The sequence below is a fragment of the Heptranchias perlo genome, chromosome 18, assembly GCF_035084215.1.
Source record: "Heptranchias perlo isolate sHepPer1 chromosome 18, sHepPer1.hap1, whole genome shotgun sequence".
In the NCBI taxonomy this organism is placed as follows: Eukaryota; Metazoa; Chordata; class Chondrichthyes; order Hexanchiformes; family Hexanchidae; genus Heptranchias; species Heptranchias perlo.
Window position 1 is genome coordinate 28,735,321 of NC_090342.1, and position 23,347 is coordinate 28,758,667.

At 41.7% G+C, this 23,347-nt stretch overlaps 1 protein-coding gene and 1 long non-coding RNA gene across 7 annotated transcripts in view; one reads left to right on the plus strand and one right to left on the minus strand.

Moving 5' to 3' along the window:
• The window catches only part of LOC137334705 (uncharacterized), a 37,344-nt gene extending 34,740 nt beyond the window's left edge, over positions 1–2,604 (plus strand). The window contains exon 3 of one of the 2 annotated variants that reach the window (XR_010966210.1): positions 2,341–2,604. This is a non-coding gene — a long non-coding RNA (uncharacterized lncRNA). The remainder of the gene's footprint in view (positions 1–2,340) is intronic. The other variant, XR_010966209.1, reaches the window with a different exon arrangement.
• Positions 1–23,347, minus strand: part of si:dkey-97m3.1 (fatty acyl-CoA reductase 1) — a 187,108-nt gene that overhangs the window by 54,763 nt on the left and 108,998 nt on the right. The gene's annotated exons all lie outside the window — the stretch shown is intronic.

Consider the following 23,347-nt stretch of genomic DNA (forward strand, 5'->3'; position numbering starts at 1 on the left):
CCTGTTTGAGATGGAAATGAGGAGGAATTTCTTCTCCCAGAGGGTCATGAATCTTTGGAATTCTTTACCCCCAAAAGCTGTGGAGGCTGAGTCATTGAATACATTCAAAGCTGAGTTAGACAAAGTTTTGATCAGCAAGGGAGTCAAAGGATATGGGGAAAGGGCGGGAAAGTGGAGTTGAGGTAAAAATCAGATCAGCCGTGATCTCATTAAATGGTGGAGCAGGCTCGAGGGGCTGAATGGCCTACTCCTGCTCCTATCTCTTACGGTCTTATGGTCTTAATTATCAACCTTACCATTAGTATTTTGAAATAGTTTAATATCCAATTCTACCACAATTTGGCCAGATAAGCATCTTTCTTTTCCTTCTCAACGCAGTTCAAACCTGATTAATAGGATTAATGTTTCTCCTTTTCCATTAGCTGGTCTACTGTGAGGGAAATATAGCCCACATTTTAGCCAACAGATCAAAAAGAGCAAAGCTACATGTACACCAGCAAGTTTCACTACTCTTAAAAGAAAGTTTAGTAATCACAGTCAACCCCTGAATATTGTACCAACAGCAATTTCTAGGCTTTGTGAGATTTGAAAGCTTTGTTTTAATAGGGAATTGGACAGTCTAACGTCAGTGGTGGGGCAACTTTTAGAGACAATAATCCGAGACAAAATAAATTGGAAAAGTATGGGCTAATAAATGAAAGTCAGCACGGATTTGTTAAAGGAAAATCGTGTTTGACTAACTTGATTGAGTTCTTTGATGAAGTAATGGAGAGAGTTGATGAGGGTAGTGCAGTTGATGTTGTGTATATGGACTTTCAAAAGGCATTTGATAAAGTACCACATAATAGACTTTTAGCAAAATTAAAGCCCGTGGGTTTAAAGGGACAGTGGCAGCATGGATACAAAATTGGCCAGGCAACAGAAAGCAGAGAGTATTGGTGAATAGTTGTTTTTCAAATTGGAGGGAAATATACAGTGGCGTTCCCCAGGGGTCAGTATTAGGACCACTGCACTTTTTGAAATATATTAATGACCTGGACTTGGATATAGAGGGTATAATTTCAAAGTTTACAGATGGCACGAAATTTGGAAATGTAGTAAATAAGCGGAGGATAGTAACAGACTTCAGGGGATATAGACTGGTGAAATGGGCAGACACATGGCAGATGAAATTGAACACAGAGAAGTGTGAAGTGATGCATTTTGGCAGGAAGAATGAGCAGAGGCAATATAAACGAAATGGTACCATTTTAATGGGTAAAGGGGGTGCAGAAACAGAGAGACCTGGGGTGCACATACACAAATCTGTGAAGGTGACAGGACAAGTTGAGAAGGCTGTTAAAAAAGTATATGGAATTCTGGGCTTTATTAATAGAGGCATAGAGTACAAAAGCAAGGAAGTTATGCTAGACCTTTATAAAACACTGGTTAGGCCTCAGCTGGAGTATTGTGTACAATTCTGGGCACCACAATTTAGGAAGGATGTCAAGGCCTGAGAGAGGGTGTAGAAGAGATTTACTAGAATGGTACCAGGGATGAGGAACTTCAATTGTGTGGAGAGATTGGAGAAGCTGGGGTTGTTCTCCTTAGAACAGGGGAGATTTGGTAGAGGTGTTCAAAATCAAGAATGGTTTTGATAGAGTAAATAAGGAGAAATTGTTTCCAGAGGCAGAAGGGTCAGTAACCAGAGGACACGGATTTAAGGTGATTGGCAAAAGAGCCAAAGGCGACACAAGAAAACATTTTTTTAATGCAGTGAGTTGTAAAGATCTGGAATGCACTGCCTGGGTGGTGGAAGCAGATTTAATAGTAAATGTCAAAAGGGAATTGGATAATTACTTGAAGGGAAAAAATTTACAGGGCTATAGGGAAAGAGCAAGGGAATGGGACTAATTGGACAGCTCTTTCAAAGAGCCGGTACAGGCACGATGGGCCAAATGGCCTCTTCCTGTGCTGTACCTACTATGATACTATTGCATAAACTTAGAAACAATGGACAGCTTTGAAAGATATAGCATCAGTCAAAAAGACAGAACGAAATGCTGTTACCATGTGCAGCTGGACTTTGGATTATTTTAAAACTGCAGTTCGTATGGGAAGGCTTCTAGAAGTTTTAAACAAGTCAACATACCATAGAACTGATACCACTGAGAAACTGTGAGACAGTTAGAATTATTGCCACATAAAATCAGATGAGCACAGATAAGGGGGGCCTTTACATTTCAAAGTGCTGAGCTAATTCTACCTGGTTTTGAACAAAGTAACTGTCCATCATAGAGGCCTAACCAAAGGAGGAGATCGGACAGAATGACACTTCCCTTATTTACTTATGCCCCAAAGTGCAAGAACAACATAAAAAGAAGACATCGCAACAGAAGTCGGAGCACAGAGCAACAGAAGCTCACCCCAAGAATGGGACAACATCAAGAAGAAGACACAACAGCCTTGAGTGCGACGGATTGATCACCCGGAAAACTCAACGACCACTCTCTACTTTGGAAAGGTTGTATGAACTGTGGTAATAAAGTTGTTTAGCCTTAAAGCAAATTGTATGTGTAATACTTTTCCAAAAGTTACCACTCAGAGTTTACCGACCCAGTAAGGACTGGTGTTTGAATTGTGCAGACAAACCCTACAGCTTAAGAGTCATAAGTTGCTTGCAGTAAAATTATGTGTGCTTCATGTGACCCCCAACATCTCTGTAGTTCATAACGTCCATAGATTTTGGAGCACAATTCCAAAGGATTTATAATGCCCTTGTTCACAGCAACAGGTATAGATCTGGATTCAAATACTCTCAGGAAGTCCTTCAGCACACACCAGCTCTTTTAGATTAGGCTCTCATTTCCCCATGGAAAACAATGATTCCTGTGCTTCTGGAGAAAATAGTGCCAGCAGAAAGTTAAAATGAGGCAAAAATAAATGGATAAAACCTGAATGGAATAATAATTTAATTACTCATTACTCGGGGTTAGTATTTATTTTTAAAACATCAATTATCGACTTGGAAAAGAGAGACCAAAACAAAAGAGCTGGTATATTTTGAAGGATTCAGTAAGCACATTCGAAAGGGACAGGCGCATAAATTACTCCAGAATTATATATTTGCTTTTTACTCTACAGCATCTGGGTTAACAGTAATGTAGATAACGCTGGTTCCTTCAAAATTACAGTTAGGAATTTTGATAAAGATTTGTTTCTCAGAAATAAGTTGAGAACGGTGCTGTCTATTGACTGCATCCTCATGATAAAGAAAATTCAAAGGACCATAACCAATAATGTATTACACAACTTCCTTCTAAATAATGCAACGTATGTAGTCTATTTAATTTGTCTTTCAGAAGTAAGTGTAAAACCTTCAATGCCACTTCTTCTGAGATGTTTGAAATTGATCCCAAAAAATGAAATATGTTTAAAGATGAAGAAAAGGAAAATACTTTATAATCAACTTAGTTACACTTTGCATTGAAAAATGGTTTCAGCTTCACATCAATATGTGTGCTGTAGCAGCTTTAAGGTTGCCGGAACTGAAGGATGTAGTCTCATGTCAATTTGGCTCATAACCACAACTGGTATGAAGTAAACTGTTAAAATGAAAACTTTAAAAACTTCCTGGATAGATGGTTGGACCGTCTCAGGGTTTGAATGCTGGTTAGCAGAGCTCTGCATATGTGTTTAGATGGATACACAGAACTTTGTTTTCCTTAATTAAAGAGGGACATGGAGCTGGCAGTATAATTTCAGTTTGCTGACAAAAGTGCCAAAAGAGAAATGAATTCTAGTACATTCAAGTGAAGGCTTAACAGATTCATTACTGCATATTGCTTTGTGTTAAAGTCACTGTAATGAAGACCTTCCAACTCAGCCTCATTTCATGGGCATTACACAGACTTTGGCGTGGACCTGCATCTCGTTCCTCACACAATTCATAATTGACCTCATTTGACGTTTCTCTAATTTTTGGGCAATGATTCAGAATATCAGATAAGCTGTTTTTCTGTGCTGGAAATTGCCTGCTCACCATCTGTTTTTAACTACAAACAAATGCTTGAGAATCTGAAAATCTCAGTTGCTCTATTTAATCATTTTTAAAAAGCATATTTACAGGACAATTTATACCAGTGAATAACCTAACTAGTATAACGTACTGCTGGTCTGTTCCTGTTTTCATCCCATCTGAAAAGTTTGGAGTTACATTCTTGAAATGAGTCATAACAATTCAACTGCATGGGTGAAATTTGGTAAAGAGACCATCTGTCGCAAATATTATTTGTATTTGATATCACTCTGATGTAACAAATGTAAAATAAAACGTTTTAAAATGGCACTGTCTTCACAGAAGAGTGCTTAGTAAAACTTCTTACTGGCTTACAAACACCATGCAACACTATCAACTTTGTCAAAATCTCTCCTGCGTGATGTTATTGTGACTTCCTGCTCGGTTAAAATCACATCAGGGTCCCAATTATGTCAAGGGACATCAATTTAAATATATTCATCAGTCACCCATCAGTTTTCGGTGGGCGTGTTTTGGAACTGAGTCATTTGCTCCATTAAAATCGGGACCAGTGAGTTGACGGCAGGAACGGGACAGAAAGTTGCTTCCCTCAATTTTAACCACTTACCCGCCTCACTCCTGCTGGGTGGGTAGGGTTACAATCAAGGCCTAGATCCTGATGAAGTTCTCCTTATTCAGTTGCAATGAACACAAGGATCAATTTTTGTCTCCACCATTCCCGACACAGAGCTCCATGCGATAGGAGAGCATATTGGGAATTGGGCCATGTGCCAAATTCATGGGACCACAATTTTCCATCCATTAAAATTGGACAGAAGGTCTTGGGCCCTTGAATTGAGCACAGGCCCAAATTCCTGAGAAGTGTTCCCGGCACATGAAGCTCTGCACAGGCACGCTAAGGGCAAAAATTTACCCCAATATTTTCTTCAAACTGAGCTATCTGAAAAGTGCTTATTTTAAAAGGTTCATTGTTATTATTTTGGGGACAGAGTAGAGGCAGAAGAACCATTCATCACTTTCAACACAATGCCACTATGTGCAAACATATGTGATGGAGTTTGTGTGAGACAATGATACATTTCAATACAAATTACACCAATGTATTGTATTTGACCAACCAACAACAAAAAGGTTTTGGCGAAAACATTTCTAACACGACATTAGCCAATTAATAGGCAAATTATTCAACACTGTTACAAACTAATGATACAAAGAGGCAGGTAGGTGCAGTTTTGAGAAGAATCCAAAAAAATAAAAAAGGAAACAAGAAGGAAGTAACCAAAAAATGTGTAAATTGGCTCAGAGAGATTCAAAGGATTGTCAATTGAAACCATCAAATAGAGATTAAATCTTTTTCTCTTTATAAATTTTTCAGTACTGGTTACAGAGCTATTCTAGAGAAAAATAAAGACAATAAGATAATGAAATGCATCCCAACTGGTTCTGTGTGGGCTCAAACTTGATTTCAGAGTGTTTTTTTAAGCGAGAGATCTCACCTCCTTTTATGCTCCTGGGTTTTAAGTGTTTAAAATAGTGGGTAAAATCCCTGCCAAAAATATATTCTGTATACATGTGGTAACGCAAATTCATTTCTGCTGCAAAAACTTAGAATCACTTAAAAAGCTGGTGGTACAAAGGACCCTGTTGTCTTATTGGTAGGTAGTTCCCAACTATATGTGAGGAACGTTTTAATTAAATGGCAACTGTAATATTTGCCTAAAATATAGGTTTACAGTAGACATCTGGAGTTCTGTATGCAGTTTTGGTCTCCCTATTTCAAAAAGAATATTCAATGATTGGAGGAGGTACAGAGAAGGACTACATGGTTGATCCTAGAAGGGAATGGCATATGAGGAAAGATTGACTACCCTGGGCCTTATCTCTCCAGAAAAGAGGACTGAGAGGGGATATAAAAGGTTTGGACAAATTGGATCCAAGTAAGCTTTTCTACTGTGTACAGAATTTAAGCATGGTGGGGGGGTTAAATTGGATAACCTCCGAAAACAGGCGTGGGGATCGCGGTCCACGGTTGATTGGCTGCACGCATCAGCTGGGGGTCCGATACTGCTTGTGGCTACCGCTACTTAATGGTAGCCTGCACCACTTAAAGGGAAAGTGCAAGAAGTTGTGGGAGTTGTTTGAAAATTGAATCTGATGCTTTTGAGTGAGCATGCACCAAGGTTTTCTGATAATGCACTGGAGGCCTTCGTGCACGAGGTGGAGAGAAGGAGGGGCATCCTGTATCCACAGGGAGGCAGGAGGCCCTCCAGACATATGCTCAAGAGGCAGTGGGACGAAGTGGCGGAGGAGGTAAATGCCAGGAGCATAGCTCCAAGAACATGGATGCAGTGCAGGAAGAAGTTCAGTTAACACGAGTTGTAAAGGTAAGCGAGTTCAAGTTTCAAGTGGCATATCGTACCAGCTGCACCACTAGCCTCATCCATTGCTCAATGCACTACACCCCCCATCACCCACCTATCAACAATCTCGTTCAATCAATACTCAACCATTCAAATCATATGCTTTATCTAACCCCCACATACTTAGCAGTGTTGCAAGCCTCACACTCACAAATCATAGCTCACACACACTGGCAGCTATTCAACCATGACAGCCACATCACCCAAACATCTTGCAGGACACTTACTGACACACTTCTCTCTTTCTTGCAGGAGAAGGTGGCGCATAACAGGAAGCAGCAAGAAACAACTGGAGGACAAGTGCCTGCACATTTTAACCCCCCTGGAGGAAACAGTGCTGGTCAGGGCAGGAGGAAGGGATACTGCAGGTGCCAGCTCACCAGAGGGTGAGGTCACATACTAGTACCGCTGCAGAGGAGCCAGATGATGACTTTGATGGGCCAGGCTACAGAAGAAGGCTGATGGGTGTATACAAACAAATGCTTGGTGCACTGGAAAACCTGCGCACAATATGTCAAGGAGCACGGAGGAGTCCAGCTCCACTTGGCAGAGGGCTTTGCGTAGAGCTTGGAGCGCATCCTTTCTAACCTGGAGCAGGCGGTCACCTCCACCAGCACACCTGTGGAACCCACCGCGACACAATGTCTGATGACCGATGTCACAGCTTCCATTGCAGCACAAACATCTTCCATCAAAGGTCTACCTTGCAAGCTCAGGCTGCTGCTATCATGGCTCTGGGTGCCACTGTTGAAAGGGACTTCCAGGGCGTCACAGCAGTCCAGCAATCTGTTCTCCAACAGATCACCAGAATTGCTGAGGCGCTGCCCCGGGAGAGTGGCAGTGACTCCATGGAACACGAACCTGCTGTTCTCTCTCAGGATGACAGCATTCCTGTTCCCACCTCTGCCACTACCCTTGCTGTTGCCCGTTAGCCAGCCGGCCCAGACTGCTGAAGCCCAGGCCGAGATGGTGCGGTCTGAAACCGGGCCCTCTAGGTCCACAGCTGCTCACGGTCGACCTCCAAGGCAATCTGCAGTCTCCTCAATTGAATGTCAGCAGCCTTCCACCTCCAGCCACTGGGGAAGCACCTCGTAGGAGCACCAGGAAAAGTAAAAGCACATGAAAGACAGGCACTAAGGGAATGCACAAAGGTGAATAGTCTCATTTTGTTCGCATAATTTCATGTGTTAACTTATAAAAGTGGATTTGAATTTGCATTTTGTGGTGGCTTTTATTTCTGCAGTGAGCTGAGGGAGGAACCAATGTGTAATCATAAGGAGGACTATTTGATGGTCATGTGAGGGAGGAAAGGTAAGGAGTGTGGGACTGTTGGTGAATGGGGAGGTGTCGTTGAGGTTACTGATATCGTTTATTAATAATTTGATCACATAGAGCCCTGGCAGAAAGGGCCTGACTACTTTGTAGTCTCCCTTCCTCTTCCTCCGTGTCCTGTTTCACTTCCTCCTCCTCCCTCCTCTTCCTCCTCCTCTTGCTCGTGCTCCTCAGGTTCTCGCCTGATAGATGGTGGCAAGGGCTGTTCCCTCAAAATGGCCAGGTTGTGCAGCATACAACATACTATGACAAATCTTGATACCCGCTCAGCTGAATACTGCAGGGCTCCTCCAGAGCAGTACAGGCAGCAGAAGCATTGCTTGAGGATATTTATGGTATGCTCTATGATGTTCCTTGTGGCAGAATGGCTCTCATTGTCGGCCTGCTGTGCGTGAGTTCCTGATTGGAATCATGAGCAATGTCATATGGGGATAACCCTTGTCGTCCAGGAGCCAGCCTTTGACTTGCTGTGCTGGTTGAAATACAGATGGAACAGAGGACTGCCGCAGAATGAAGGAATCATGACTACTACCTGGATAGTGGGCACTAACCTGCATAATACGCTGACTGTGGTCGTACACCAGCTGCACATTGAGGGAGTGGAATCCCTTTCTGTTCACGTATATGCCCGAGTTCAGATGAGGAGCACGCAAGGCAATGTGCATGTAGTTAATGGCACCTTGCACCATGGGGAAGCCTGCAGTGCAAGCCAAACCTAGTGCTCGCTCCTCCTGTTTGTCTCTGGCAAGAGGGAATGAGATGAATGTGTTTCTCATTGCATGGAGAGCCTCAGTGACGTCCCTTATATTTCAGTGCAATGCAAACTGCGAGATGTTGCTTATATTTTCAGCAGCAGCCTGAAAGGAGCCAGAGCCATAAAAATTAAAAGCTATGGTCACCTTGACTGCCAAAGGCAATGCTGTCCTTGCCCTGCTTCGAGGCTGTAGTTGTGGCTGCAGCAGGTGACAAATTTCAGTCACAACCTCTTTTGTGAACCAAAGACATCTGATGCACTGGTTGTCGCTGAAGTTGAAGTGATAGAATTGGTCCCTGAAGACCCACCGCGGACATAGCCTCCTGCTGAGTGCCCTGCTCCTCCTCCTTCTCTTCTGATGTGGAGATGCCGGTGATGGACTGGGGTTGACAATTGTAAACAATTTTACAACACCAAGTTATAGTCCAGCAATTTTATTTTAAATTCACAAGCTTTCGGAGGCTTCCCCCTTCGTCAGGTGAACGATGTGAAATGAGACTCCTTCTCTTCTAGCAGCTTGTCCTGCTCTGCGTGGCCTCTCTTCATTCTCCCAGTCGTGTTCAATTCCCAGAGGAAGCCCTACCATGCCACCTGTGTCTGGAAGCAACTTTTTTTGGCACAATGTTTTAAATGACACAAAGAGTACAGCAAAATCCGCCAGACCACTCTCCCTGTAGAGTATTGAAACTTTTTCTAAGTATAGGAAACCTCCAAAAACAAGAACAATTGCACCAGCAGCCAGGAGAAATAATCCAGCAACTAACCTGTAAGTACTTCATGCTCCCTTTAAATACCGTTGGGGGGGCGGGGGCGGGGGCGGGTGGAGGGGTCCTTCATGCCCTTTAAGTCCTGTTCAGCTGTGCGAGGTTAAGACTCGTCATTGGCTGGAGTGTAGAGTTCCAAAATAGCAGCATTGCCATCAAATCAACGTTGCACGCTGATCTGCGTCATAATCTCCCTACATGCTGCTGGTAGTCGTTAGGTGCGCGCGCATAAACACCTTTACCAAGATGGCGTCCTGTGCACTTCCTGTCAGAAGTGCGTGCGTGCATTTTGGACCCCTTTTTGGGACTTAGGTGTCTACGTAGCGCCTAAAACATGGACGCTACATGGCCCAATTTCACCCCCAAGGGGTCATATTTACAAATTAAGAACAAAAGAAAATAGGAAATGCAGAAGAACCTTTCTTACTAAAAGGGTGCTATGTGTATGGCACAAATTATGGGTACAGGTGGTGGATCAAGAAACCTTAATGGGTTTCAAGAAGTAACTAGACTGATTGTTGCCAATAAATGGAATTCAGGGTCATTAGAAATGCAACACGGGAATACTGTTGATAAGTGGGCTGGATGGTCTGAAGGTCTTCTGTCTGAAACTATAACTATGTTACAGTTAAAAATTGCCAGATGAACAGCTGATTCTGTCTTCTGGGGAAAACAAGATATTATTATATATAAAATACAAAACGTGTAACTACATGTTTGCTGTAATCTGCAAATGCATGTTGAAACACAGACATGTTTGGAATGGACTGGCACAAACCTGAATTTACTGTCTTGAAGCACTGATGTTTTCTTACGGCCTTCTTGCCTGTCTGTATCAGTAACCCATACATCATCATTCCAGGTGTGGTGACTGCAACTCAAGCCCAGGCACAGGCACCAAACAACTGTGGCCTCTGTACAAGTCCAGCCATGTTGGTGCTAAATTAACTCAGTCAGTTTAAAGCACCTTTAATCTTGTACAACCAATCAACCTCAGCTGCCTTTAGAATCATAGAAAGGTACACTCGCTGTGTAAAGAAGTTTTTCCTCATGTCACCTTTGGTTATTTTGCCAATCACCTTAAATTTATGTCCTCTGGTTCTTGACCCTTTTGCCAATAGGAACAGTTTCTCTCTATCTACTCTGTCTAGACCCTTCATGGTTTTGAATACCTCAATCAAATCTCCTCTCAACCGTCTCTGTTCTAAGGAGAACAACTCCAGCTTCTCCAGTCTATCCATGTAACCAAAGTCCCTCATCCCTGGAATCATTCTAGTAAATCTTTTCTGCACCCTCTCTAAGGCCTTCACATCTTTCTTAAAGTGCAGTGCCCAAACCAGTGTTTTATAAAGGTTCATCATGACTTCCATACTTTTGAACTCTATGCCTCTATTATTAAAGCCCAGGATCCTGAATGCTTTTTTAGCCGCTTTCTCAACCTGCCCTGCCACCTTCAACGATTTGTGCACATATACCCCCAGATCTCTCTGTTCCTGTACCCCTTTTAGAATTGTGCCCTTTAGTTTAGGTTAGAAATGCCTTAATCTGCAGATTTTTGTGTAAGCTGTTTAACTGTGATACGTCTGTCAATTCTGTTATCAAATTTCCAAAGAAAGTAGTTCTTGTCCACCATTTAAAAAAATGTATTTCAAATCTCTGTAATCCACAGGAAATTCTAATGCACATGTCAAAACAGCCCAGCAGCAGTTGTGTTTAGAACAGGAAGTGCGCTTGTGTGAAAATAACTGGCAAAACGACTGGTGCTGGTTATCAAGCCGAGTGACACCACAGAAATGCACCGTACTTGATACAAACACTGCAGCTCCTGGTTGCACAATCCAGGCACAGACGGTGCAGAGAAAACTAGAAAATGCTGAAATTCACAGCAGGTTGATCAGCATCTGCAAGGAGAAAGATAGATTAACATTTTGAATGTGACCCCAAATAGCTGGGAAGGGTCACATCTGAAAGTTGACCTGTTCTTTTCTCTTCGGATACTGATAGACCTGCTCCGCCTTTCCAGAACTTACTGATTTATTTCAGATTTCCATCACCTCTTGCCAATGTTACAGTGGTTTGAAACAGGAAATTACTTCAATTGTTTAAATCTTTGAGCACATGCTTTACTTTACTTAGCTGACAAGGGGCTGTGATATGATTAAAATATTTTCCTATTATAATTTCCTTATTAAAATTAGACTTTGAGAATCAGTGTCAGGATCCACACAGGCTAAACACAGTGGAGGAGCAAGTGCAGCTCAGTTTTTCCATATGTAGCATGCTATGGCAGACTTTAATAAAATAGTTATTGAATTTTGTACAGTGCAGTACTTAGAAATATATCAAAACAAAGATGTGACAAAGGAAATTATTTACTTCAAATGTATCCTGTATTATTACCTCAGTGAGACAATATTGTGTTCTAGTCTGACACAATGAAAAAATCGAGTTATTCCATTTTCTAGAAATTTACTGCAGCAAACCTGATAAAAATACTAACAGAAGAGAATCCTTATAAACTGAGGCAAAAACTGAGAGCCTTAACAGAACAATCTCATCAGAATGTGATACCAATAATTATTTATGATTAGTTAGCACCACATCAGTGGTTTGACTGTCTAACATAGTTTTGGACACCCTGTTCTACTTATCGAAAATCTCCCATTTAGCTGTTAAACCCGTTATACTCACCGAGAATGTTCCAAATAGTTCAAAACTGGTTATACTCACCGAGAACATTCCAGTTAGTTAAAAACTGGTTATACTCACCGATAACATTCCAATTAGTTAAAAACTAGTTATACTGACCGAGAACGTTCCAATAAGTTGAAAACTGGTTACACTCACCGAGAACATTCCGGTTAGTTAAAAACTAGTTATACTGACCGAGAACGTTCCAATAAGTTGAAAACTGGTTATACTCACCGAGAACATTCCGGTTAGTTGAAAACTGGTTGTACTCACCGAGAACATTCCGGTTAGTTGAAAACTGGTTATACTCACCGAAAACATTCCGGTTAGTTGAAAACTGGTTATACTCACCGAGAATGTTTCAGTTAGTTGAAAACTGGTTATACTCACCGAGAATGTTTCAGTTAGTTGAAAACTGGTTATACTCACCGAGAATGTTTCAGTTAGTTGAAAACTGGTTATACTCACTGAGAACATTCCGGTTAGTTAAAAACTGGTTATACTCACCGAGAACGTTCCAATTAGTTGAAACCTGTACTCACCGAGAAGGTCCCATTATTAATTTAACAGATTTAAACTCTTTTTATGGATCAAATTTCTGTGATGTTAAGCACCTTGATTACAGTTTCTTAGAAGCTTTTATATCATTGTGTTAAAAAAAAGGACGTAATGAACTTAAAAGTTCATAAATTTGCAGGCTCACTCAAGGAAGTGACAAGGGTGAGTTGGTGAGGGGTAAAAATTCTCATGCTGATGCAGCACAGAGCGGCGTTCTGAGGCTGGAATTAAAGATCATTATTGGGACATTACATTGCATCTTGCCTGTGCTGTACCTGACCAAAATAATGTTTGATGCTGACATTAGGTGTGAAAAATGTGCCATTCCCCAATGCTGACAACTATCACTTGAGAATAATTTTATCAGAAATGTTTAAATTTAAAGAAAATCAAAACATGTTGAATCATATGTAAATCAGATCAGCAACTTTTTTTTGTCCTGAGTGTAACACTGGCCTTTACTCTGTGAGTGTGTGCAATACAGTGCTGGTATACCTTCAATAGTCAGTCAACATGGCATTGTCAGCATGGACAGGCAACCCGAATGTCAGTCAAGGTGCAGAACCAATGATAAATGAAAAGATGTTGTACACCAAGCATTTTACCCTGTCAGTGATTCCCTTGGCATTATGTAAAGCTAAGTGCTATTGCCACTGGAGTGGTAACTTTCTCTGCCCCTCCCACACTTCATGATATATATGCTTACTTCAAAGTTCATTAATATCAGTTTAGCATTAGATTAGCCATGCTAGGCAATACCTTCCTCAAAACTTTTCTAAATTGCTTGGAGACATGTGATGAAATGATTTAAATCATATTGTGAAACTTCACTTTTGTCACCATAACAAAAATGATGATGGCAAACTGCTTTTTTTTTGCCCCCAAAAATGGTTGGTAAACAAATTTCATAAATAAAATAGATTAGAATTGAAACTGAAAATAAAAATACAATGCATCAGAAGCAGGGAGAGTAATTACACAGATGAATCTCTGAACATCCCGATCAACGCTCTGAATATATCAGAGGATTTACAAGGTTCTGACCACATTGTTTCACCTTAATGATGACCATCTGAAAGTTCAATCTGAACCCATGCAGAGAAAGAAAAAGGGAAATGAAGGTAATGTCTTTAGTGTTTGGAGATCACTTTCTAGCATCACAAGAATAGATACAAACACTAAATAGTTCTCCATACTGTAACACAAGAGATCTTTGGTCTCAGAACCAAATCTGGCCAATGAGGAGGCTGACTGTCTATCCATGAAAATGTCAACCTCCATCTTGTTTCCCTTTTATGTTTTTTTCAGATGGCATTGTGGGAAATCATGATTGGGCAATTGAAAAATTATCTTTTGATTATGTGTAGATCAACTTTAGAAACAAAGTAAGTGAGCTGGTGGTCCAGTTGCCTAGTGGTGAAGATGCTTTTTGCACAAAATTGCAATCCTGGGATTTGTGTTTCTCATGGTTTGCTCATGCTCAACTCTGCCAGCATCCAAGTGTGATGAGTTTTATAAGTGGATGCAAAGGAGACAGATGAGCTGGATCACACCTTCAGCAGAATTTGTTTTTTTTTAAAAGCACATGTACACTTCCTCTGTGTCTTCACGAGTATTATAATGCCCTCCTGCAAAAGGAAGCAAGAAAAGGCCTGTTGGCAGGCTTTCCTGCTGCCTTGGGAGCATTCCAATGTTTCCACACAGGGCTAAGCAATACGGGGATTAGACAAATTTCACAATCTCTGACAGTCTTTTTATTCCATTACTGAGATTAAAAACTTGTTGCTTGGGTTTTGATACACAGATTGCTGTCACCTACAGGCAATAAATTTTAAAACTCAATATAAACTGAAATGCCCCTTTTGTCCTTCTCACGTTGAAATCTGCCTGGAGGGTTGTTGCCAAGAATGTGCCTGGAGAAAGATTAAAGAAATCAAACAGTTCACTTCATGCCCCTAATGCTCCCTTTATAATCAGATTGTAAGTAATGGTAGAAGAGAGTGAATGTCATCTTCCTTTGGAAAGTGACATGGTCCAATCAGCTCCATTTGTGACTAAGGAAACTAAACATATCTGATAACAAAAAAAAGGACAAATCAATAGGAAATGGGTGATTGTGCTGCAGGCCTGGAGAGGTTGAATGCACCATCTCCACTGTTGCCTTGCACATGTAATATGTAGAAGACCGATTGTAGCATTGTCATCATCATGGAGCAGAAGAGCTGCTTATAGGGCAGCCAGACTCTAGTCATCCTCCCTATCCCCAATCGTTATTCAGACCGTTCAATTCTCCCAATGCCTGCATTCTAATTTTGTTTGCTGCATCTGTACAAGCACCAGTATATAACGGTGACCAGAATAATACAATCTGTACTCTATGTCCAAACCAAACGCCTGTCAGATAGGAGAGAGGGCATACTGGCATCAGTCTCCTGTTATGTTACAAGGATTTTACAAATGCCTTCGACTTGAATAACAGTTTTACCACAAGGTAAATGGGACAATAGATATGGGGACAGTGCCGGAGGGCTGGATGATTGCAAATATTACACCCCTATTCAAAAAAGGGGAGAGGGATAAACCCAGCAATTACAGGCCAGTCAGCCTAACGTCGGCGGTGGGGAAACTTTTAGAGACAATATTCCAGGCCAAAATTAATTGGAAAAGTATGGGTGAATAAATGAAAGTCAGCACGGATTTGTTAAGGAAAATCGTGTTTGACTAGTTTGATTGAGTTCTTTGATGAAGTAACAGAGAGGGTTGATGGGGGTGGTGGGGTTGATGTTGTGCATATGGACTTTCAAAAGGCATTTGATAAAGTATCACATAATAGAGTTGTTAGCAGTTAAAGCCCATGGGATTAAAGGGACAGTGGCAGTGTGGATTCAAAATTGGCTAGGGACAGAAAGCAGAGAGCAGTGGTAAACGGTTATTTTTCAGAAAGGAGGGAAGTATACAGTGATGCTCCCCCAGAGTCAGTATTAGGACCACGACTCTTTTTGATATATATTAATGACCTGGACTTTGGTATATAGGGTATAATTTCAAAGTTTGCAGATGACTTGAAGCTCAGAAATCTAGTATATGCAGTAGAGGATAGTAACAGACTTCAGGGAGACATAGACAGACTGGTGAAATGGGCAGACACATGGCTGGTGAAATTTAACGCAGAGAAGAGTGAAGTGATACATTTTGGTAGGAAGAATGAAGACAGGCAATATAAACTAAATGGTACAATTTTAAAGGGGGTGCAGAAACAGAGAGACCTGGGGGTGCACATACACAAATCTGTGAAGGTGGCAGAACAAGTTGAGAAGGCTGTTAAAAAAGCATATGTGATTCTGGCCTTTATTAATAGAGGCATTGAGTACGAAAGCAAGGGAGTTATGCTAAACCTTTATAAAACACTGGTTCGGCCTCAGCAGGAGTACTGTATTCAATTCTGGGCCTCACACTTTAGGAATGATGTCTGGGCCTTAGAGTGGGTGCAGAAGAGATTTGCTAGAATGGAACCACGGATGAGGGACTTCAGTTATGTGGAGAGATTGGAGAAGCTGGGGTTGTTCTCCTTCAAACAGAGAAGGTTAAGGGGAGATTTGATAGAGGTGTTCAAAATCATGAACAGTTTTGATAGAGTAAATAAGGAGAAACTGTTTTCAGTGGCATAATGGTCGTTAACCAGAGGACACAGATTTAAGGTGATCGGCAAAAGAGCCAGAGGTGACATGAGGAAACATTTTTTTACGCAGCGAGTTATAATGATCTGCCTGAAAGGGTATGCAAGCAGATTCAATAGCAACTTTCAAAAGGGAACTGAATAAATACTTGAAGGGAAAAGATTTACAGGGCTATGGGGAAAGAGCAGGGGAATGGGATTCATTGGATAACTCTTTCAAAGAGCTGGCACAGGCACAATGGGCCGAATGGCTTCCTCCTGTGCTGTACTTACTATGATAAATTGTTAATAGCAATTCCTCATAACTGCCTTTTCTGGATTGTGCTTATTTTGTATCCAGTCATTTTTCATTATTTGTACCTTCCTTCCAACATTTAAAAGGGGGTACTGAAACATTGGATTTGCAATACTTAATGGGTCTCTCTATGGATTTTATGACCGCTGGTTTGGCTAATTGGTCCCTAGTCTGTGCTGAGTTAACTACCCTCAGCCAGGGTAGCGGTACTGCTGTTAGTTGTCAGCTGTGGCTCAGTTGTTAGCACTCTCATATACAACAAAGGCTACGGGCCCTGACAACATCCCGGCTGTAGTGCTGAAGACTTGTGCTCCAGAACTAGCCGCGTCTCTAGCCAAGCTGTTCCAGTAAAGCTACAACACTGGCATCTAACCGACAATGTGGAAAATTGCCCAGGTATGTCCTGTCCACAAAAAGCAGGACAAATCCAATCCGGCCAATTACCGCTCCATCAGTCTACTCTCAATCATCAGCAAAGTGATGGAAGGTGTTGTCAACAGTGCTATCAAGCGGCACTTACTCACCAATAACCTGCTCACCGATGCTCAGTTTGGGTTCCGCTAGGACCACTCGGCTCCAGACCTCATTACAGCCTTGGTCCAAACATGGACAAAAGAGCTGAATTCCAGAGGTGAGGTGAGAGTGACTGCCCTTGATATCAAGGCAGATATTTGACCGAGTGTGGCACCAAGGAGCCCCAGTAAAATTGAAGTCAATGGGAATCAGGGGAAAACTCTCCAGTGGCTGGAGTCATACCTAGCACAAAGGAAGATGGTAGCGGTTGTTGGAAGCCAATCACCTCAGCCCCAGGACATTGCTGCAGAAGTTCCTCAGGGCAGTGTCCTTGGCCCAACCATCTTCAGCTGCTTCATCAATGACCTTCCCTCCATCATAAGGTCAGAAATAGGGATGTTCGCTGATGATTGCACAGTGTTCAGTTCCATTCTCATCCCCTCAGATAACGAAGCAGTCCGGGCCCGCATGCAACAAGACCTGGACAACATTCAGGCTTGGGCTGATAAGTGGCAAGTAACATTCGCACCAGACAAGTGCCAGGCAATGACCATCTCCAACAAGAGAGAGTTTAACCGCCTCCCCTTGACATTCAACGGCATTACCATCGCCGAATCTCCCACCATCAACATCCTGAGGGTCACCATTGACCAGAAACTTAACTGGACCAGCCATATAAATACAATGGCTACAAGAGCAGGTCAGAGGCTGGGTATTCTGCAGCGAGTGACTCACCTCCTGACTCCCCAAACCCTTTCCATCATTTACAAGGCAAAAGTCTTGCCTGGATGAGTGCAGCTCCAACAACACTCATGCTTGACACCATCCAGGACAAAGCAGCCCGCTTGATTGGCACCCCATCCATCACCCTAAACGTTCCCTCCCTCCACCACCGGCACATCGTGGCTGCAGTACAATCCACAGGATGCACTGCAGCAACTCGCCAAGGCTTCTTCGACAGCACCTCCCAAATCCTCCACGACCTCTACCACCTAGAAGGAAAAGGGCAGCAGGCACATGGGAACAACACCACCTGCACGTTCCCCTCCAAGTCACACACCATCCCGACTTGGAAATATATCAACGTTCCTTCATCACCGCTGGGTCAAAATCCTGGAACTCGCTACCTAACAGCACTGTGGGAGAACCTTCACCACACAGACTGCAGCGGTTCAAGAAGGCGGCTCACCACCACCTTCTCAAGGACAATTAGGGATGGGCAATAAATGCTGGCCTTGCCAGCGATGCCCACATCCCATGAATGAATAAAAAAAAAATCACTAAAAATAGATTATCTGGTCACTATCTCATTGTTGTTTGTAGGACCTTATTGTGTACATATTGGCTGCCACGTTCCCTACCTTACAACAGTGACTGCGCTTCAAAAGTAATGCATTGGCTGTTAAAGTGTTTTGGGCCTTCCTGAGGTCGTGAAAGGTGCTATACAAATCCAAATTGTTCTTTCTTTTACCCTTGGGGAAAGCAATCAGTCAGGGTTCTCGATCCTGATTGTTACCAGTGGTTGCTGCTGGAATGCACACCTATGGATCGGACTCGGCTGTGATGACCCTGGAGTTCAATGTCAAGGCTCACACATGAATAATGGGCACTTGGGCATGGTATTGCAACCAGTATAGGAGGGTAGGGGAAAAAGTTGTTAACAAAAGAATGATCAGCTCCCATGACCTTGCTGGTTTGTGCGGTTCCAGCTACTCTGTTTAAATTTGCTGAATGTTTAGGGAAGCTGGCAGGCACAATTTTAAAGCAATTCTTTTCATAACACTTTGTTCCACCCTCGCTAATCGAACCACTCCATGGACAAGGCAAATGTGGAGTCTCTTGCCCCAGTTTATGTATGTTTGGCATTGGCATTGGCATGCTGCACTCTTTTGTAGTTTGGTATTGGTAGTATGACTGGTGTGCAGCAGAGTTCTTTTGAAACTTTAAATTTATATAAATTTCTAATGAAAGAAAAGAGCTGCCTAGCCCATCAGCTCGTTACTATCATTAGAAATTTCACTGGCAGTTGGTGACTGGTAAGCAGAGCTATTTGAGTATGTATATGCAGTGCTGCATGAATCCATGCATTTGAATATATCTGTACAGTGCTATGCCTTTCCTTGCTCTACAATGAAGCAGGTGGGTAGCATAATCCTTAAACTATACAATACTGTCCTGCTTTCTGCAGTATAACTATAACTTAATTCATAAAACTTAGTGCTGCTTTTTAGGAATGAGACCCAGTCCCCCCAGAAATGCATTCTTTCCCAGACTAATCACAACCAGAGCAGCAGTCAGAGAGCCACATCTGGTCTTAGCACCAATGGACTAGGGAGGAAGGGAAATAAAAGAAAATATTTGGTGACATTAGGTGCCCAAAAGTGGGAACAAAAATTATTTGGCCAGCAAAAAAAGGCCAGTTTGTTGAGGTAAATGCATACTGGCATCAAGACAGGAAGGGAATCCATTACTCAGAGGAGTTACTTCTATAGATACTAAAGGGTCTTTGAGCAGGCAACACCCATACCTCTGCAGGTCAAGGTGCTCCATCCTCTGCTATATTCTTCTAGAAAGCTCTGATGGAGTCAAATTTCAATTTGTTTCAACTTAAGACACTTTTGGATTCATCCAAAGTTTAAAGTGGGAAAGAAGATGGCCAGTGCAGATTGACAGGCAGAGGTTCTGGAATCTTATAAACTTTAAATCCCACATGACCTGTCATTCCTGATCACATCTGTCCATTAGCACTGCCCTGCTCTTGTTCCTAGGGGAATCCAATGACTCTTCTAATAAAATGCAAGCTTATATCCTTGTGACAGATGTAGGTCATTTACAATGTCAGTTTATTCCCAGACTCTTACATTATGAGTAATACCCTGAGTGGTGTGGAGTTTCTGGTCAGTGGTGTGTTTGCACATTTAATTCACTTTTATTTTAAAACTATATTTGATTTTTATTTAGCAGTCTGTGAGCAGGTTGCATCTAAGGGCAATAATTAATGAGAAGACAGGGCTTTTTGTCATTTCTTCCTATGCTGGTATTTGTTTTATCAATTGACTTTGCCTCCTGCCAAAATAATCACTGGGGGAATAAACCCTCGATATAAGTCAGTCTTGTCTGAAAGAATACTACATTGACCAGGAAAGTGACTTTGTGTGAAGTACTAACTAATCCAATTATAAATTAGTGGAAAGAAGGGATCAGAATTGCTAGGATTGGGCAAAAAAATATCATGGTAAATGATGTTTCATTCAGTTTTACATTGTTCTCCATCTGAGATATAGTTGAACCATGAAGCAAAGGAGATTGATAGAACAATGGAAAGAAAATGACGTACACTTTAAAAGGAAATCATTTTAAAAAAACACTGGAAATACACTCTTTTTTATAACTTGTTATTTTGGAGTTCTTGTTGGGATATGGATGGATTGTAACCATAGGCCTTAATAGAACATTAAAATCAATTCCCCAATACCTGACCCATTCTCAAACTGCATACAGAGCCACTATTTTAACATAACCATGCAAAATACCTCCACTTAACCCCTTTTTATCAAAATGCTTTGTGTTTTATTCCACAAACAGAATGTGAATTGAGTTTAATTCATGAAATTTGATGCCACCATTTATTCACAGATTCTTCACAGTTGAATTGAGAGTATTATATTGTTTGAATTAAAGTCAATTCATGCACTGACTGCACAGCAATCACATGGCATTTTGATGAATGTGGCTGGTTTAAAGGCAATGAGAATGGTTTGTATTAAAGCACCCGGCTCTGTGCACTGTTTGAAAATGAGTGGAGTGCAAGGTGACGGTGAGCAGGGAGGTACAATGAGAATTTTTCTCTCTTTATTTTCAAGTTCCTCCCCTTCCCTCTGGAAAACATTAGCTTTTACTAAGATACAGTTTCATAGGCACTTGCCATTGTTTCGGTGCGAGTCTAGACAGTGAGTGATAACAAGCTATTTGACAGTCCACACAGGTGGGGTCAATGGATAGTGATCAGCTGTGGGAATCCTAGCTGATTTATTTTTGGTATAGTATAGATGCAGAGTAAAGCTCTCTCTGCTGTGTAACAGCAATGCACCTAAACCCCAACCTCTGAACAGCATTCCCTAACTGCATCAACATGGCGTTTCCATTTCTCATACCAGCTATCCTTGTGGGCTGACTACCAATTTGATGCCACTTAGTGCCAATTTATGACCAGTTTTGTGTTGTTGAGTGCAGTCGGTAAGAACTGGACTGATACTGTCCAGATTAATTCATCTTAGGATCTTTATTGCCTGTAACAAAGATAAAATATTCAATCCATCAATTTGGGCTAGATTCAAATCTGCATCCAAAAGCAAAACAACTGCATTCTAACCCACTGCTCCAGCCGTCCCCTCAAGCCAAATGAATTTAAGTAGCATTTGATCCTAACAAGCATGTCAAAGAAAAAACGTTTCTGCATTACTGATTTTCTGGCAAGAGATATGGTTAATAGAACTATACTGTAGAATAGTTTCAACAACAAACTGCAGACATCTAGAGGTCATGAAAACAAACTTTATCTTCGCCAACTCTGAAGATGGAGGCAATAATTTCTGTGCAACCAGTATTCACGAACCAAGACTTAAACTGTCTGGAAAATTACCTATAAATTAGATTTGATGGTATGTAATTTATTTTATCTACAACAAGTGAATTGCAGAAAATGGCATGGGTTTTGTGCTAAAGACAAAGATACCAAAATTCCAGCTGGGGCTAAGAGGGAAACCTTCCGGATTGGGCAGTAGAAAATAGGATGAAACCCGGTTAGGTCTTGCCATTTCTGGTGGAGTGGTATGGACTGATCTTCTGCCCATCCCCTTCCCCCCTACATCAAGGGGACGTATCTGAAGGACATCCTGGGCTACTCTTGGAATTCTGTCCATTCTGCCTTTATAAGTTCACAAGCAAAACCATTAATAATGTTTGTGATATAATCTGGGCAAAAAAAAATTACATATTTCACAATAACATGATTAAAATTAACTATAAAAGTGCATTTTGTGTCTGAGTACCTTCATTAGAGTTTTACTCAAAGGCTTCTGTTTCTCTGAAACATTTAGGGGTTGCGTTGATAGTCTCTCCAGAGCAATCACTTGGACAGATGAAGAGGGGTAAGAATTGCACCTGTTCCTGCAATTCCCAAAGTGGGTGCAATGCAGACAATCTCTCAGCATGCACCAGTATAATTCTGTCTGCTAATCTGTGCAACGACTCAAAACATGGTGCGGGGGTGGGGGGGGGAGAAATTGCAGATTGCTCCACCTGTTTTTTTGAGTGAAAAATTAAGGTTCGGGGAGAGCAATTTCGTGTTGCGATCTCTCGTGCTCGGTCTTCCCCAGAAACTGCCAAATCTAAAGCCAACGACTTCCAAGTGTGCAGGGCACCTGCAAGAAACAGGCGTTAGGTGCCTTGAATGTGAAAATCCAGGTCCTAATGCCAGTTTTAGGACCCCGATGCAAAACTGATCATCAACTGGGCACATATCCTGATATATTATATGGGGGTGAGAAACACCAAAGGAGATCTGCTGATGTACCATATTGGGATGATAAATACCAGAGGAGATCTGCAGATATACTGTATGGGGGTGAGAAACACCACTGGAAATCTGCTGATGTACTATATGGGGGTGAATATAAACAGGGATTCTCCTGCTTATGTGCTGTAACTTCAGCCAAAGAGCAGCAGAAACTCTGAAAAAAAGGTATTTCTTTCAGTGTTCTAGTGTTTCTTTTAGAACAGCAGCTCAAAACAAACTGGAACCATGTCTACATGGCACAGCAGAGCCTAATTCTGTGGTGACTCTTTGCGCTGGGAGAGGAGTGCAAGAAATACAGATTAAGCATTGTCTGCCAGTAAGCTGTAGGCTTAAAAGAACATTCCTTCTTGTGCCTCTGCTAAATGAGCATTCTGCATAGGAGCCTGAATGAAAGTCTGCATTAAGGGATATTATACTGTATAGTGTACTGTTTCTTTGTAACATTCAGTGAAATGAAAGCCAATATGACACCAATTCAAATCATATGGTGAAACAGCACATGATAAGAATGGCTGGATTGCAGAAGCTTGCAGACCATGACTGTCTATGACACTCTCCTGCAACAAAAGATAATGCAAATTGGATTCCACTTTATGAAGATGAGAACCATCACAGGAGATCATAAAGTGGAATAAACTGGACTACAAATTGCAATTATATAGAAGAATCAATGAATAGGAGGGGAGTTGGCACTGCAGTGTTTTAAGCACACTGTTATTTCACCTTGGTGATCTGGGTTTGAATCCAG